Raw genomic sequence first — 15,052 nt, 5'->3', positions numbered from 1 at the left:
ATACACATGTCTGTCAAAAAGGACAGTGGAGACAAAAGAACAAAGACAAAATGAGATGTTTTTACAAACATAAATTTCAAAACAGGGAAAGAAAGGAGAAACTGGGGGAAAGGCAAAGTTTATTAAAGAAACATTTCCTTTTTCCTCTGAGCATGTTAAGTATGAATTAATAAACAGGTAATGGGCACTAGACAATATGAAGGGATAACTTCAAAATTTAGATGGCATTGAAGACTTGTTATCTAAAATACTTCATTAGATTGTTATAAGTATGCTTAGTTTCTTTTTTGCTTTGTAATCAGTATAATCAATATATGGAGACATCCATATATTTCAAGAATGGCTTAAATTCTGTTAATCCAGATTTAAGCATGTGAACATATGACTTTAAAACATATAATTAAAGCTATTCATCATAATCTGCTACACTACCAACATCAAATTACAGTTACTTTGGAGCATGAGTTAAATGGTTAAACCTGTAATACCTAATAACACCTTTCTATATCACACATGCAAATTACTTCTCCATGTAAAGGTAGTTTCATTTTGTAAGTTACCCAACTCCAGAAGTCACTACTTGGGGGTTTTCATGGTCCGAAGAGAAGGTGGGGAGGTGTTGTGAGTAACCAGGACCTGTCATGTATACATACATATATATATATATTAAAAAAAAAGATGGTGCCACAGAAGGGAATGCAGTTCTAGAGGTGTAAGTCCTCAAGAAGCAGCACATTATGATAAACCCCTTTGGAAAGGTATCATTTCTATCACTGATGCCACAGGCTAAGTTATATTATGCTTTCCATCTTCAAGTTGAGGCAATAGAATACATGCAGAGGCATCACAACGAGTCTTGCTTAATACAAATAACTATACAGACCATCACACACTTTCTTACAAAGTGTTTTCTCCTTCTGATTACCAGTTATATACAGGATTTTAATTTTATAGCTTGACAATGAGGGGTCATACACTGACGTCAATACATGTATCTAGTATTTCAGCCTAAGCTCATCCATAGCTGAAATCAGTTACAGGAATAGCCTAACAAATGCTAGGGGGACTTTGTAGTTTTTCAGCTACTAAAGCTGCATCTTTCACACTGAAGTCATCATATACACAGGCAGAGTCAGCTTTTATACTTGCATTTATTCTTCATTTAACTTTTTGTTTTTTGGAGAGGTGTTTGCTACAGGGCGTGTGTGCTTGCCAGAAAGACAGAGAGAGACAGAGAGAAATCCTCCCCCCCAACCCCGTGGATGGCCATGCCACAATCCCTTCTCCTCCATTTTCCTCTCGTGATCCTGGGCACGTATGTACATGCACCTGGTGTGAGTTCAAGCCACCGGGTTGGGACTTGAACCATGGTCGACTACACAGAAGTCCAGCAACCTAGCCATTACGCCAACTGCTAGTCCCCTTCATTTAACTTTTTAAGACACCACTATAGATGAATATTGAAACAACATATACATGTTGGAATATTCACTTTGCAAGCTAAGTGACATATGCGATTGAATGTATAAAGGAAATTGAAATAAAATATATTTAAAACAAAACAAAAAAACCCCACAAAAACAATAGCAAGTAGTGAGCATATTATGATTACAGTCCTTCACTCATTCACTACTGCATATAAAATGCCAGCAGTGAGTGTTATGTAATGGCCCCATTAAGAGGTTTGACAATGAACACCACCTCAGGGATGATGTTTATTTATCCTCATATGCTTCTCCATTGTAACGGCGCCATCTTTCCTGATTTGGATCAAAGCCCATCAGTTCTACCTGGTCCATTTCAGTGGTCTCTTGACTCCCATGTAGTCGACTGCGGTTCATGTCCCGGACCCGGTGGCTTAAAACTCACGCTGGGCACGTGTGCGTGCGTGCCCAAGATCCCGAGAGGAGAATGGAGGAGAAAGGATTGTGGCGTGACCATCCCCCCTGGGGGGTGATTTCTCGCTTTCTGTCTCTATGTCTCTCTCTGTCTGTCTGGCGAGCACACGCGCCCTATAGCAAAAAAACCTCTCCAAAAAAAAAGAGTTTATCAGGAGACAGAAAGACATTCTCAGGAAAGTTTACCTTAAATTCAATAATTAGGTGATCCTTTTTATATGGTCTACAATAAAATGGTATGCCTTCATTTAACACATACTTGATATCTTCATGCTTGACAGTCTGACCTGGATGAGAGGTGATGACTATGGTTCTGTTGGGAAGAGTGGAAATTGGCTTCTGGAAGCCACACAATGCTTCAGTCAGCTCTATGTGCATATGCATGAAAACCTCTTCTCCTCTAGTAAAAACAGCATGTTCTTTCAGATCTAGTGCAATGACACTATCTCCTATCACCACCAGTCCTGGTTCTTGGTCTCCTTCACCATGGAATGTTATCTTCTGGCCATCTTTCATGCCTTTGTCAACATGAACTTCTAGCATCTTTTTCTCTCGAACTATCTTCCTTCCATTGCAACTTTTACATCTGTCTTTAGGACTGATCTATTTCCCATGGCCTTGGCACTCCATGTATATAGATTGAATTCGCTGAACCATTCCAGGTTCAGTCTGATGAATTCTTATTTGCATTCAGTACCTCGGCTATTGGGACAATACTCTACTGCACCTCGGCCTTCACATTTGTCACAAATCACATTCTTTTGCAGGGCCAGTTTTCTTGTGGCATCACTATGTAAATATTCTAAGGTTACCAACAACTGATGTACACCATTTTAACCTCTTCTTTCTCTCTGCATCCTTCCTCCTCCTCCCAAAAATATATCAAAGATGTCCATTGGAGAGCCAAAACCACCACCTGCTTCACCCTCCTTAATTGCCTGCTCTCCTCCTTTGTCATATAATTCCCTTTTCTTCACATCAGAGAGAACTTCATAAGCTTGAGAAATCTGTTTAAACTTCTCACCTTCATTTGGATTCTTATCAGAATGATACTTCAAGGCCAGTTTTCTGTAAGCCTTCTTCTATTCTTCCTAGTTAGCATTGGGGTTGACCCCCAAAACATCATAGTAAGTTGTTCCTTTCACCATTTTCTACAGCTGGTGAGCAGGCTGAGGCCGGTGTGGGGGAGTGGAAAGGTGCGTGTAGCTGTGCACAGCTCAGGCAGCCTCAGCCCCTCAGCTTCTGACCAAGCGTTCTAGAAAGTTCTCTATGCTTAGTTTCTGATGTAAAAAGGAAGCCTAGAGAATATTTTCAATTGCATGTATTATTTCATTAGAAAAATGACAATAATTATTCTTATGATTTATTTGACAATAAATACTGGAAATTATAAAAATGAAACAGAACAAAACACTAATTCTTAGATTATTATGTTACTTTTCTCCTTCACAGTACTGATTAAGATTTGTCTTCCACACAGGGCCCTGTATAAGCATTTTAATCCTCTGAAATAAAATACATTTGTTTTATTTATTTATTTTTTTTGAGAGATTTTTGCTACAGGGCACGTGCACTTGCCAGAAAGATGGGGAGAGACAGAGAGGCAGAAAGCGAGAAATCATCCCCCAGAGTGGATAGCCACACCACAATCCCTTCTCCTCCATTCTCCTCTCAGGATCTTGGCATGCACACATGCCCGGTGTGAGTTTAAGCCACCGGGTCTGGGACTCGAACTGCAGTCGACTGGATGGGAGTCCTGTAACATAGCCATTATGCCAACTGCTAGTCCCCAATATTATCCAATACTTAAAAATAATGGTAACAATAGTGACGATAATAGCAAAGTTTGACTACCTTAGACTTTACTCTTATTTATTACTTGTGATTTATTTCCATAAAGAATAGAAAGAAAAAAGGTTCCTCCTCATTAAGTAGGAAAAAAAAAATAGCTGTCCTCATTAAACTAACATCTGATCTACTGTAGTTTTGACTTTGGTTTCAAAGCATTAATAACTTGTCATTTGTAGAAATACTTTGAATAGCATAAGTCCCTTGATTGACTGCAGGGCCATAATTCAATCACCAGCCTCTACTTGACTGTTACTATCCCCAGGGGTGCGGCTGGAGGCTTTAGAAATGGCAGCAAAGTTCCAAACTTGAATTACAACTCCGTTATTCAATCTGGAGCCGTGCTTTGTTATTTATAGTACATACAAAAAGAGTATGGACTTTTCGAAAGAGGAAAACAATAAATCAAACTAACAAGATGACCAGCTCTAATATTAAAATGTAAAACTCTATGATGCAGAGGTAGAAAGATTAATGAGCATATGACGTAGGGTTATTAAAGGTGCGATGGGCAGGAGAGGGAGTGGATTATGGGGAAATTAAATGAAGTATTTCACTGGAAAGCAATCAAGTTTTGTGGAAGTTGTTAAATGACCAGCTAATAGAGCTAGTCTTGTTACCACAGTAACCTCACCCAAACAGTTATTTCTCAAACACCCTTTCTTCTAAAATTCTTTGAGTCTTGCCGATGTGATGTGCAATAACAATAGCACACAAGCACTATTAATAGTTACAGCATTGCTGCTACGTTTTCTTGCAGTTACTGCTCTCCTGGGATGGGTAGTCATGACATTTGGGAAGGCCTGAAACAAAAGAATAATAAAGTGATGGTTTTCAGGAGTAATCACCAAGTCATAAATTTAGCATTCAAAGATTTTAATATGTGTTTGAAGAATTAGGGAAAAAAAAAACATGTTTTAAATGACTTTGAGATAACATCCCAATTAAGATATTTATGAGTTAATATCAGAGAATTCAAGATTATTGGCTCTTGTTCTGTGTAACAGAATCAGTTGCTAAAACCAATTTCTCAGCGCATACCCTTTGACCTTTTCTATGGTGTTTTTGAAATCCATTTACCTGCTCCCTCTCCCCCCTCTCCCTCATCATCCCTTCAATTCTTTAAGCCTCATTTCCTGTCTAGCAGTTAATAAAAGAAAAATGTCACCCCCATAACCCTCACCCAGGCCACCCTCCCTTTCTTTCAACATATAGAACTTTGCCTTACAGTTAGTATTTTTTTTTTTTTTTTACTTTGTTTAAAGTTTGTCAGCCTTTCAAACCCAGCCAATCCAAATGTTGAGAAATTTGCAAAGTGAGACTCAGTATAAAAATTGAGGTGTCATTTGTTTAAATTCACATTTCGGAGAGATTATCAGTGGAACCACAATGAAAAATGGAAAGGGAGAGAAACCTGGTAACAAACAATCCCTCCAAAACAAAGCAAATAAAACGAAAACCAACTAGGTTTGAGTTCTAAGATTTTTCAGTGTGTAGCCCTTCCTGGAGTTGTGTTTGATAGCACCGGGCCTGGCTGTAGCTGTCTCACCATGGATTCTTTCTGTTCCTTCAGATAGTTACATGAAATCTAACAGGAATTGCTAAATTTCACTCCAGAGATGTATTTAAGTAAAATTTCAGGGCCTATTAGATATAACTATTTATGGACAAGCAAATACTTTTAAATCCATGCATTTGAAGGTTGTTCTCACTACTAAGCAATTGAGTCATATGTAAGGATTTTTTTTTCAGAGGTTTTTGCCTTAGGGCACATGTGCTTGCCACTGGGGGAGAAAGAGACAGAGACAGTGAGAGGGAAAGTGAGAAATCATTCCCCAGGAGAATGGCTACACTGTAATCCTTTTTTCTCCATTTTCCTCCCAGGATTTTGGGCATGAATGCACGCGTGCCCAGCATGAATTTTGAGCCACTGGGTCTGAGACTCAAACTGTGGTCCACCATGTGGGAGTCTAATGATGTAACCACTATGCCATCTGCTGGTCCCTTAAATAAGAATTTTAAAATATTTAGATTTAGAATTAAAAAAAATTTAGAACTTGATTTGTAAGGGTTATCAATTAGTTGAGAACTAATGCATTTTGGAAACATACTGTTACATAGATGGTATTTTTACTAATGTATTTATGTGTTCTTGAGGGTGGTGAAGATTCCAGGATGGAAGACCTGAAGGGGACCTCAGTTAGATATCTGTATTAGTTTGCTAGGGCTGTCATAATAAATACCACAACCTGAGTGGTTTAAATCAGAGAAATTAATTTTCTCACAGTTGCAGTGGCCAAAAGTCTAAGACCGAAGTGTTGGCACATTTGGTTTCTCCTAAGGCCTCTCCCCTTACTTTGTAGAAGGTCATCTTGCTTTCTCCTCACATAGTATTTTCTCTAGGCATAATGAGTCTCCTCTTTATGTAAGAACACCAGTCAGATTGGATTAGGGCACCCTAAAGGTCTCTCTCTCTCTTTTTTTTTTTTTAGCTATAGGGCGTGTGCACTCGCCAGAAAGAGAGAGACAGAGAGACAGAAAGCGAGAAATCACCCCCCAGGGAGGATGGCCACACCACAATCCTTTCTCCTCCATTCTCCTCTCGGGATTTTGGGCACGCACGCACATGCATCTGGCATGAGTTTAAGCCACCGGGTCCAGGACTCAAACCATGACCGACTACATGGGAGTCCAGTGACAAACCATTAGGCTAACTGCTGGTCTCCCTAAGGGTCTCATTTTATCTTATTTACTTCTTTAAAGGCCCTATCTTTAAATACAGTTTTATTCTGATGTATTGAGAACTAGGGTTTTAAGATATGAATGAAGGGGGTAAGGGATGTACAGTTAAGCCCATAACAGTGTCAAAATCTCTTTATTCTAGGGACTAGCAGATGGCATAATGGTTATGTTGCTGGACTCCCATGTAGTTGACTGTGGTTCGAGTCCTTCACCTGGTGGCTTAAACTCACACTGGGCACCTGTGTGTGCATGCTCAAAATACCAAGAGGAGAATGAAGGAGAAGGAATTGTGGCATGGCTGCCCTTCTACCCCCTGGGGGGGGTGAGGGGTGATTTCTCACTTTCTATCTCTCTGATGAGCAGAAATGCACTCTAGTGAAAAATCTCTCTTAGGAAACAAACAAACCAACAAACACAAAAAACTAAACTCTTTATTTTGGATGAGAAGAAACAGAGACCCAGAAAGAGAAATTGTTAAGCACACAGCTAATTATTGGCTCACCTGATCAACATTGGAGCTCAGACTTTATAATTATTAGTATCTTCCTGGTCAATGTTTAAATGAAAACAAATAGATTCATAATAGAGAAGACCATGAAATACAACATTTGTCCAATAATAGTCTCTTTAATTAGAGATAAGGTCTTGTTACAGTTTAGGTGACTTTTGAAATATGCTAAGAGATAGAAAATAGACTCAGGACAGGGAAACAGAAAAGACTTGACCAAAAATTGTGTATTGGAAACATACCTAGTAAGTAGTACAATCTCAGCTCTACTACTTTCTAAAAGGCTCTTTTTTGATCTCCATTTACATCCCCCCACTCCCCACCCCCTTCACACAACAGCAAGAGGTGGGAGAGTTGGGGCAGGGCCTGCAGAAGGCTCAGCTCCAGGAAAAGCACAGCAGGTAGAGAGGTTCTTGGAGGTGAAGTACCTTCCAACCACTATACTCCTGCAGCACGCCCAGTATCACAGATGCAGCCAATTTAGTGTTGTCTGACCAGCATCGATGGGAGCTCAATAAAGGCAGAGGCAAGAACTCAGCACCTGATATAGACACTAGAACATGGCAGCCACTCATGAATAAATGAAAAGAATAAATAAGTTGAAAAAATAAGTACTGAATTGTGACATCTATCTAAGACTGAAGCCTGAAACAACGCTTCCTAGAAACCACTGGCTTCTTTTCAGGATTTTGCTCACAGACCCAAAAACTAATCAGAAAAGACAAGACACAAATGCTGCTCACCACTGAATCTCAGGAATTATTATACTACCCAGGTTGTGCCTCACCCTTGACTCCTACCTTTAAAATAACTCTGTGATCTACTCAATAATTATCTCTTAGAGTAATTTAAACATTTATTGGAGGGACTAGCAGATGGCCTAATGGCTATGTCGCTGGACTCCCATGTAGTCCACTGTGGTTAGAGTCCTGGACCCAGTGGCTTGAAACTCATGCCAGGTATGTGTGCATGCATGTCCAAAATCGCGAGAAGAGACTGGAGGAGAAGGGATTGTGGTGTGGCCATTCCCCTGTAGGGTGATTTCTCGCTTCCTGTCTCTCTATATCTCTGTGTCTCTCCAGTGAGCACATGTGGCCTATAATGGAGAAAAAAAAAAAAAAGACTTTCTAAAAAAAAAAAAGAAAAAACATTTATTGGATAAATTGTCCATGTGTGGACCATGTTATTCATTTTAATTTCCATAAATGCATTTTCCTCTAAGGAAGGATTGTATAATTTCTTTTGCATGATTCCAGTGCATAATAACTAGGCATGTCACAAAACTTTATGGAAAATTCTAGAAGCCATTCTAGAAGACATGTACAGAGGACTGATTCCCTTTCTTTGGCTCCGTGATCCTCTCTGACTTTTGGTCAGTTTTGCATGCTCTTTCTCTCTGTGTCTCACATTTAATTTTCCTCCTTAGAAATAATAACCCTATTTCTTGGCTAGTGTTCAGAAATGATAAGACATTTCATAATTCCTGGGAAAGTCTGAAATAAAGAAATGTTAATTATGGGTATTAAAGTAGTTTTATGATCTTTATGCCATTTTCCACTAAAAGTCAAAAGTTTCAATACATCTGACCCAACTCCCTCCCATTTTTCCTTTCCTTTCTTATTTTTTCTTTTCTTTCCTTCTTTCTTTTTCTCTTTGCCTTTCTCCTCCCTTTCTTATTTCCTCTCCTTTCCCTTCCTTTCCTTTCTCTTTCTTTCTCCCCTTTCCAGTCCTTCCCTTACTTTCCCTTCCCTTTCCATTCCACTGAATAACTTTTACAGCGACTTTCAGGTATTGTAGAGTAAATGGCATCCAAAGCTGGCTCAGCCTCAGTGCTGCCAGTGTAGCATACTGACTTGCAATTCTGGAAGCCACATGGCCAATTGCAGGTTTGGATCCTGAGTTGATCTGAAATATACCAGGCACACTTGACCAAGATCTTGGCTAGCTGGAGGTCTGGGAGAAGTGGACTGCAGCAAGACAAGACCCTGTCATGGTCTCCCTCGTGTGTACTCTCTCTGGTGTGTTGTCTCTCATGCAAGAAATAGAAAAAAAATTTTAAAAAATGGTAACTAAAACTATTAAATAGAAGTATAATTGAATTACTGAAGAATGAGAAGCCTCTACTCTTAGCTATTCTTAGTGGTAGGTAGCTTTCATTTGCATCTCCTGTATGATAAGAGATGTTAAGCATTATTTTTCATATGCCTTTTGGCTGTTTGTATGACTTTTTTGGAGAATTGTCTATTCAGCTCATTTGCTCATCTTTTAATTGAATTGATCATTTTATTTTCAAGTAGCTTCTTGAGTTCCCTGTATATTCTGGTTCTCAGTCCTTTATCTGAGGCATAGTTTGCAAATATATTCTTCCATTCCAAGGGTTGTCAATTCATTTTAATTATTATTTCTTTTGCTGAGCAGAAGTTTTTTAACCTGATATAATCCCACTTGTCTATTTTTGGGGTTATTGCTTGTGCTTTAGGGGTCTTATTTTAAAAGTCTTTGCTTACTCCAATGTCTCCAAGAATTTCCCCTGTGTTTTTCACCAATAGTTTTATAGTTTGTGATCTTAACTTTCGATCTTTGATCCAATTTGAGTTGATTTTTATTAGTGCTGAGAAAAGGGATCCAACTTTATTTTTCTGTAGGTTTTTCCAACATCATTTGCTAAAAAGATTTTCTTTTATCCACTAGATTGACTGGTGCCCTTTGTCAAAAATCAGTTGGTTTTATGTTTTGGGGTTTCTTTCTGGGTTCTCTATTCTGTTCCATTGATCCAAAAGCCTGTAAAGTAAATAAATAAATAAAAAGAAGCCTAAACTGAGAAACACATTAACATAGTATTAACAAGCCGGAACTGCAAGCCTGTGTATGATAATGTTGTTTCCCTATTCCTTTCAATCCTCTTTTGTTTTCCCTTTCCAGTGGCATTTTTCTTGCAAAAAGCCTAGGAGACACTAGGAGGAGCAGCAAAGAGCTTAGTAGGCTTCCAAATAATACTCCAACAAGATGGACTACAGGTAACTTATAAAGGAACACAAAAAACATTTTGGAAATCAACCTGAGAGAAAAGCCCTAAAGTTTTTATTCTCTAATGGCAGAAAATGGTGTTCTAAACTGAGCTCAGATCTTCATGGTCTGCTTTCAGGCTGAGCTGCACTATCTGTGCAGTGCTTTGTATGCTTCCTTCTCCTTTTTGTCTGGGTGAGTCTGGGTGTGAAGCTGGCAGTGGAGGGAATGTTGAATATCATATGCTGGGTGGGAATGTTGGGTGGGCACAAATGAGCTTTGTTGAGAGCTAAGGAGTAGCCTCTCCTATTCTCCCTATTCTAAAATTATCTGGTGCGTGTTTTCCAGACAATTTAATATTTTAAAAATTTTAGTCTCTCAGGATCTGAGTAAAACCAATCACCTTCTCACCTACTGGATTTGTTGATTCTCAGAGCATGTCATCTGGAGGGTATAAACGACCAGCTGAGAAAGCAGGTGATGTAAAGAATTTGTATTTTTCTCACCTACAGTTATTTCTCTTCTATGAACTCCTTCGTGTCTTTCAATTTCACACTGAATAATCCACTGTCTTGAACTGCATTCTTTTTCTCTGCCATGGTTTTTGCCTCTTCCATAGATTCCAAGCTCTATAACATCAGGACTAAGACATACAATTCTTTCCTATGTCGAAAGCAACAAAGTCAGTGCTCAATAAATATGATTTAATTGAGTTGTGAAAGGGAAGGAGCAAAATATTTGATAAACAAGGGGAGAGATGAGAAAAAGCTTGGAGAATTTTCTAATATTTAAAAAATGTCAATGTCTGCTTGTGTTTTCATTTGTCATAAATGTGGACTTGTTCACAAAATCTCAGGTCTTTGACAGGAAGTCTGAGGAGAGCACCAAATACTGTTTCTGCCGAGGTCTGGTCAGTCATAGTACTCTAATATAGACAATGGCATGAAAATACTTGCATTACCACATCTGGCATTTCCAAGTCTTTGGATGGGTGGGCCCATCCAAAACTGAGAGCTAATGATGGTGGTCCGAATTAATTGACTAACAGGCAGTACCAGGCATGGTGCCGAATGTTTGACATATCTCATATAGTCTTTACAATAATTCCATAAAGAAGGTACTAGAATCCTCATTTAAAGTATCAGAAACTTTTGTGGCATCATATGGCTCATAAATGGTGAACTTTACCTGTTTAAGACAGAGACCTGAGACCCTGAACCAACCTCAACAAGTACTGCTCTTTGAGCTGGGTGTGTTTTTGTTATTGTTTACCTTTACTGCTAACGCCAGATGTAAAAAATAAATTATAAAGGATAAGGTAAAGGAGCAAGCATTACAGCATGCCTAGAAAAATATTAGAAAGGATTTAATAAGAATTAAACACTTAAAAATCTTTTATTGATAAAGATGTATTCATTTTTGTGGTTGTAAAGTAAAAATAATTTGAGAGATAGTTAGTAAATAAGTTATTCTGTTGACTGTAAAATCCTCTATTTATTTAAAAATAGACTTTTTGAAAATGCCAGAAAGGAGCTTTGCGCAGTGGCAGTATCGTAGCCAATGAGGTTTATCCGAGGCGCGATTAGTGCTGATTGAAAATGCCAGAAAGGAGCTTTGCGCAGTGGCAGTATCGTAGCCAATGAGGTTTATCCGAGGCGCGATTAGTGCTGATTGAAAATGCCAGAAAGGAATTTATGAAGGGGTGGCTTTATTTTGCTCCTTCAAACGTGAATGATGTTAGAAGATTACATGCTGTACGTGTTTTATATTCAGCAGTGTCTGTGTGCACATTCTAAAGACAGAATGGAGAGAAGGGCAGTTACTTTCAATAATATGAATAAATTCCCACTTATATTGCAAAAAGTAATCTTCATAGGGAAATTTACTTAGGTCATTTTCCTTATTTTTAATGACTTACTATATTAATAGATACGCCTTTTCTTTTCCCAGAACTCTATTTCCATACTCAGATTAAGTCTAAAAAGTTATTAGCACTCTTTAAAAAGTTTGTTTACTTATTTATTTTGAGAAAAATAGAGAGAGTGAGACCCCAGTGGGATCTTGTCATATGGCAATCCTCCTCACAGACTTCCAAGCAGGCAGGATCATGGGCAACCAGGGAACTGAGCCTAGAGTCTGCCCCTATGGCCCTAGTGTCATGCAGCAGTGCCCCAATTGCTAATAAGAACTTAATTGTTTTTGTACATCCTTTTTACCTGTAGTTTAGGAGAAAATGTGTTTCCTTACTTGTCTCAGTGGACCAATTTTACACACATCTTGCGTATTCAGTGGGGAAATTTAAAAATACATGTATATAAAATGATCATATTCTCAAATGGATATCAATGTGAATAGACTTTTGAAGCTATTTACTCTACTTTACAATTATTAATAGTAATCAATGAAATGAAGTGGTGAAAAGACCATGGGCTTAAGAATCAGACCTACCTGGAATCTAATCTCTGACAGTGTCCTTAGGTAAACTATGAAACGCTGAGCCTTGATTTTTCTCTGTATGATAAATAATTCCTTGAATTCAAATGAGACCATATATGCAAAGTACCTGGTTCTTGATGGGCATTTAATACTTTTTAGTTTCTTTTTTCTTTCCATCAAGCAAATAACCTATTAAAAAATAGGACACTTGGGAACAGGATTCAAGACTGATTGCTATTACTTAATAAATCCATTGGTTATTCTACTAATCTGAACCCACAGATATCCCTGTGAAATCCTGCCAGGGGACCTATGGAAGATGACATTACTATAGCATTGACAGCTCAGGGAACTGGAGCTAAGCCAATGGTCATAAATTGCAAAGCCTCTTTCAATCCAAACATGATGGAAACTATATGCCATTTTGGGGGTGATTTGAAAAGCACATGGTTTGGAGTTATTTTGATGGATTAAGTATTTTCCCTGAATCATCTAGTTTAGAAGATTAAAACTTGATTATAAAATACCAAGATGTTTTTAGATGTGGTTGTAGTTAAGCATAAATCAAATACTTCAGGTTCATAAGAAAATAATCAAGAGAACAAGTGATGTGGTGTTCTTTAAGGTCCGGTATTGGAACTAGGAAACATTACAATAGTTTATTGTTCATAGAATAATATATTCTTGCAAAATTGCTTAGGAATGCAGGCACTACTAAGAGTTGATTGGTGGTTGGCAACACACCAAAATAATGCCCATGATGAAGGAAAGTTATAAGCATGTAAACTTTTTTCTTCCTTGTACCTTATGTCTCCTTTACTTCAAATCCAGATAGAGGTGGTTTCACAAATCTGTGGTTGAAAAGCATTCCAGGATAGAACTCTGAGTCAGGAAAAGTTGCATGATTGTCTACAGCGGTGAGGTTTAACTTTTTGGATCACAGATCCTGTTAAACAAACTGATGGAAATATTTAAGGTCTATGTGATAAGAAGCTTTCCCAAATGGCTAAAGGCAACCTTACAGGGTTCATCATAGTGATAGCTGACACAGTAGAACTTGCAGCCTGAAAGCAGAAATCCTAACCCCTGTCCCCAAGCAGGATTTTTCCTTCTATTCTCTTCAGTAGCTATTTTAAAATTTTATTTTATAGTTTCTTATTTACATTTAGTTGTACATTTTCATGTGGTACAATATGATACAATATGATTTTATTTTTTAGAGTTTTTTTTTTTTTTGCTATAGAGTGTGTACCCCCGCTAAAGAGGCACAGAGAGAGAGAGACAGAGAGACAGAAATCGAGAAATCATCCCCTGGGGGAATGATCATGCCACAGTCCTTTCTCCTCCATTCTCCTCCTGGGATCTTGGGTACATACGCACAGGTGCCCAGCATGGGTTTTAAGCTGCCAGGTGGGCACTCCAACTGGGGCTGGACTGTAACCATCATGCCATCTGCTGGTCCCAGTACAATATGATTTTTAAAAGTACGCATGTGGTGATAACCAAAGTGAGGCTATTACCCTATTTGTCATCTTCAACAAAGAGCATTACATTATGTTGTGTACTTCAGTTTTGGTTCTAGTCCTGTGTGTGTGTGTGTGTGTGTGTGTGTGTGTGTGTGTGTGTGTGCATTTTATTGACAATGCCCCCTTTTAAATTCTGTTTTGGTGCCTTATTCACTGTTAATTTCCATACTTCTTATCCACAGGCATGCTCACCAGGGATTCTTTCTCCCTTCATTAAAAATAGAAAAGATGCTATGAGAATAAACCATCTTAATACCCTCCACAACCATACTCCCTCTCTTTTTTTCTTTTTCTCTCCTTCCCACCTCAAACTCAACCAACAGTGCTCCAAACCCCAAGTCCCTTCTACTTCTTCTGAGATTTTGCTTTATCAGTGAGTTCCCTTTTCTATCTTTAATTTCTCTTTTTCTAGTGACTGTTTCTATCCCTTCAATACATGTTCTTATGTCTGCCTCAAATTATGCTAAGAAATGGAAAGACTGGAAGATATAAAAGCATGAAGAATAATTGTGGATGATAACATGTATGATAATATCTTTAACTGGACTAACATGCAGTGTATTCATGCTAGAAAAATTCACTTTCTATGCAGTAGTGATATACAGTGATTGAATATATACAAAAAATAAAATACATATAAAAATGAAAAAGAGGGAAAAAAAGAAAGCTTGAAGCAGGAAATGTCCTGTAGGTAACATTATATAATAGAAGTACTGGCAGAAAACAGCGAGAGTTCTGCTAAAAAGACAACAGCTGAGAGAACAGATGGGCTGTTATTGAGTGGATGTGAGAGAAATGTCCTGACCTCTTCTAAGAACTAGAGCTACTTTGAGGGTACAGGCCGAATTTGGAGATGGAGTAAGGGAAAGAATTGCTATATTGCAACTCAGAATGAACCCTGGAAATGGGGGAAGAACACTGAACTGCACCAAGGCCTCATAACTGAGCCCAGGGATACAATAAAATATCTCAGACTGTAAATAGAGCAAAGATAAGGCAGTAAGGCTGAAGTCACCAGACATTCTCAGTGCTTCCAGGCAGTCCACACATGGATGATTTAAGATATGCTATATAATATAACATTTTTG

The 15,052-nt window shown here is 38.3% G+C and overlaps 3 pseudogenes; 2 read left to right on the top strand and 1 right to left on the bottom strand.

The window, feature by feature from the left end:
• Positions 1-1,581: 1,581 nt before the first annotated feature.
• Positions 1,582-3,046, bottom strand: LOC102495382 (dnaJ homolog subfamily A member 1-like; annotated as a pseudogene).
• An 8,487-nt stretch (positions 3,047-11,533) lies between these two features.
• Positions 11,534-11,612, top strand: LOC114006896 (uncharacterized; annotated as a pseudogene).
• On the top strand, positions 11,613-11,715 carry LOC114006894 (uncharacterized; annotated as a pseudogene).
• Positions 11,716-15,052: the final 3,337 nt, after the last annotated feature.

Source organism: Tupaia chinensis, unplaced genomic scaffold (assembly GCF_000334495.1).
Source record: "Tupaia chinensis unplaced genomic scaffold, TupChi_1.0 Scaffold000097_1, whole genome shotgun sequence".
In the NCBI taxonomy this organism is placed as follows: Eukaryota; Metazoa; Chordata; class Mammalia; order Scandentia; family Tupaiidae; genus Tupaia; species Tupaia belangeri.
The sequence above is the reverse complement of the archived record's forward strand: the minus strand, read 5'-3'. Positions and strand labels throughout refer to the sequence as shown.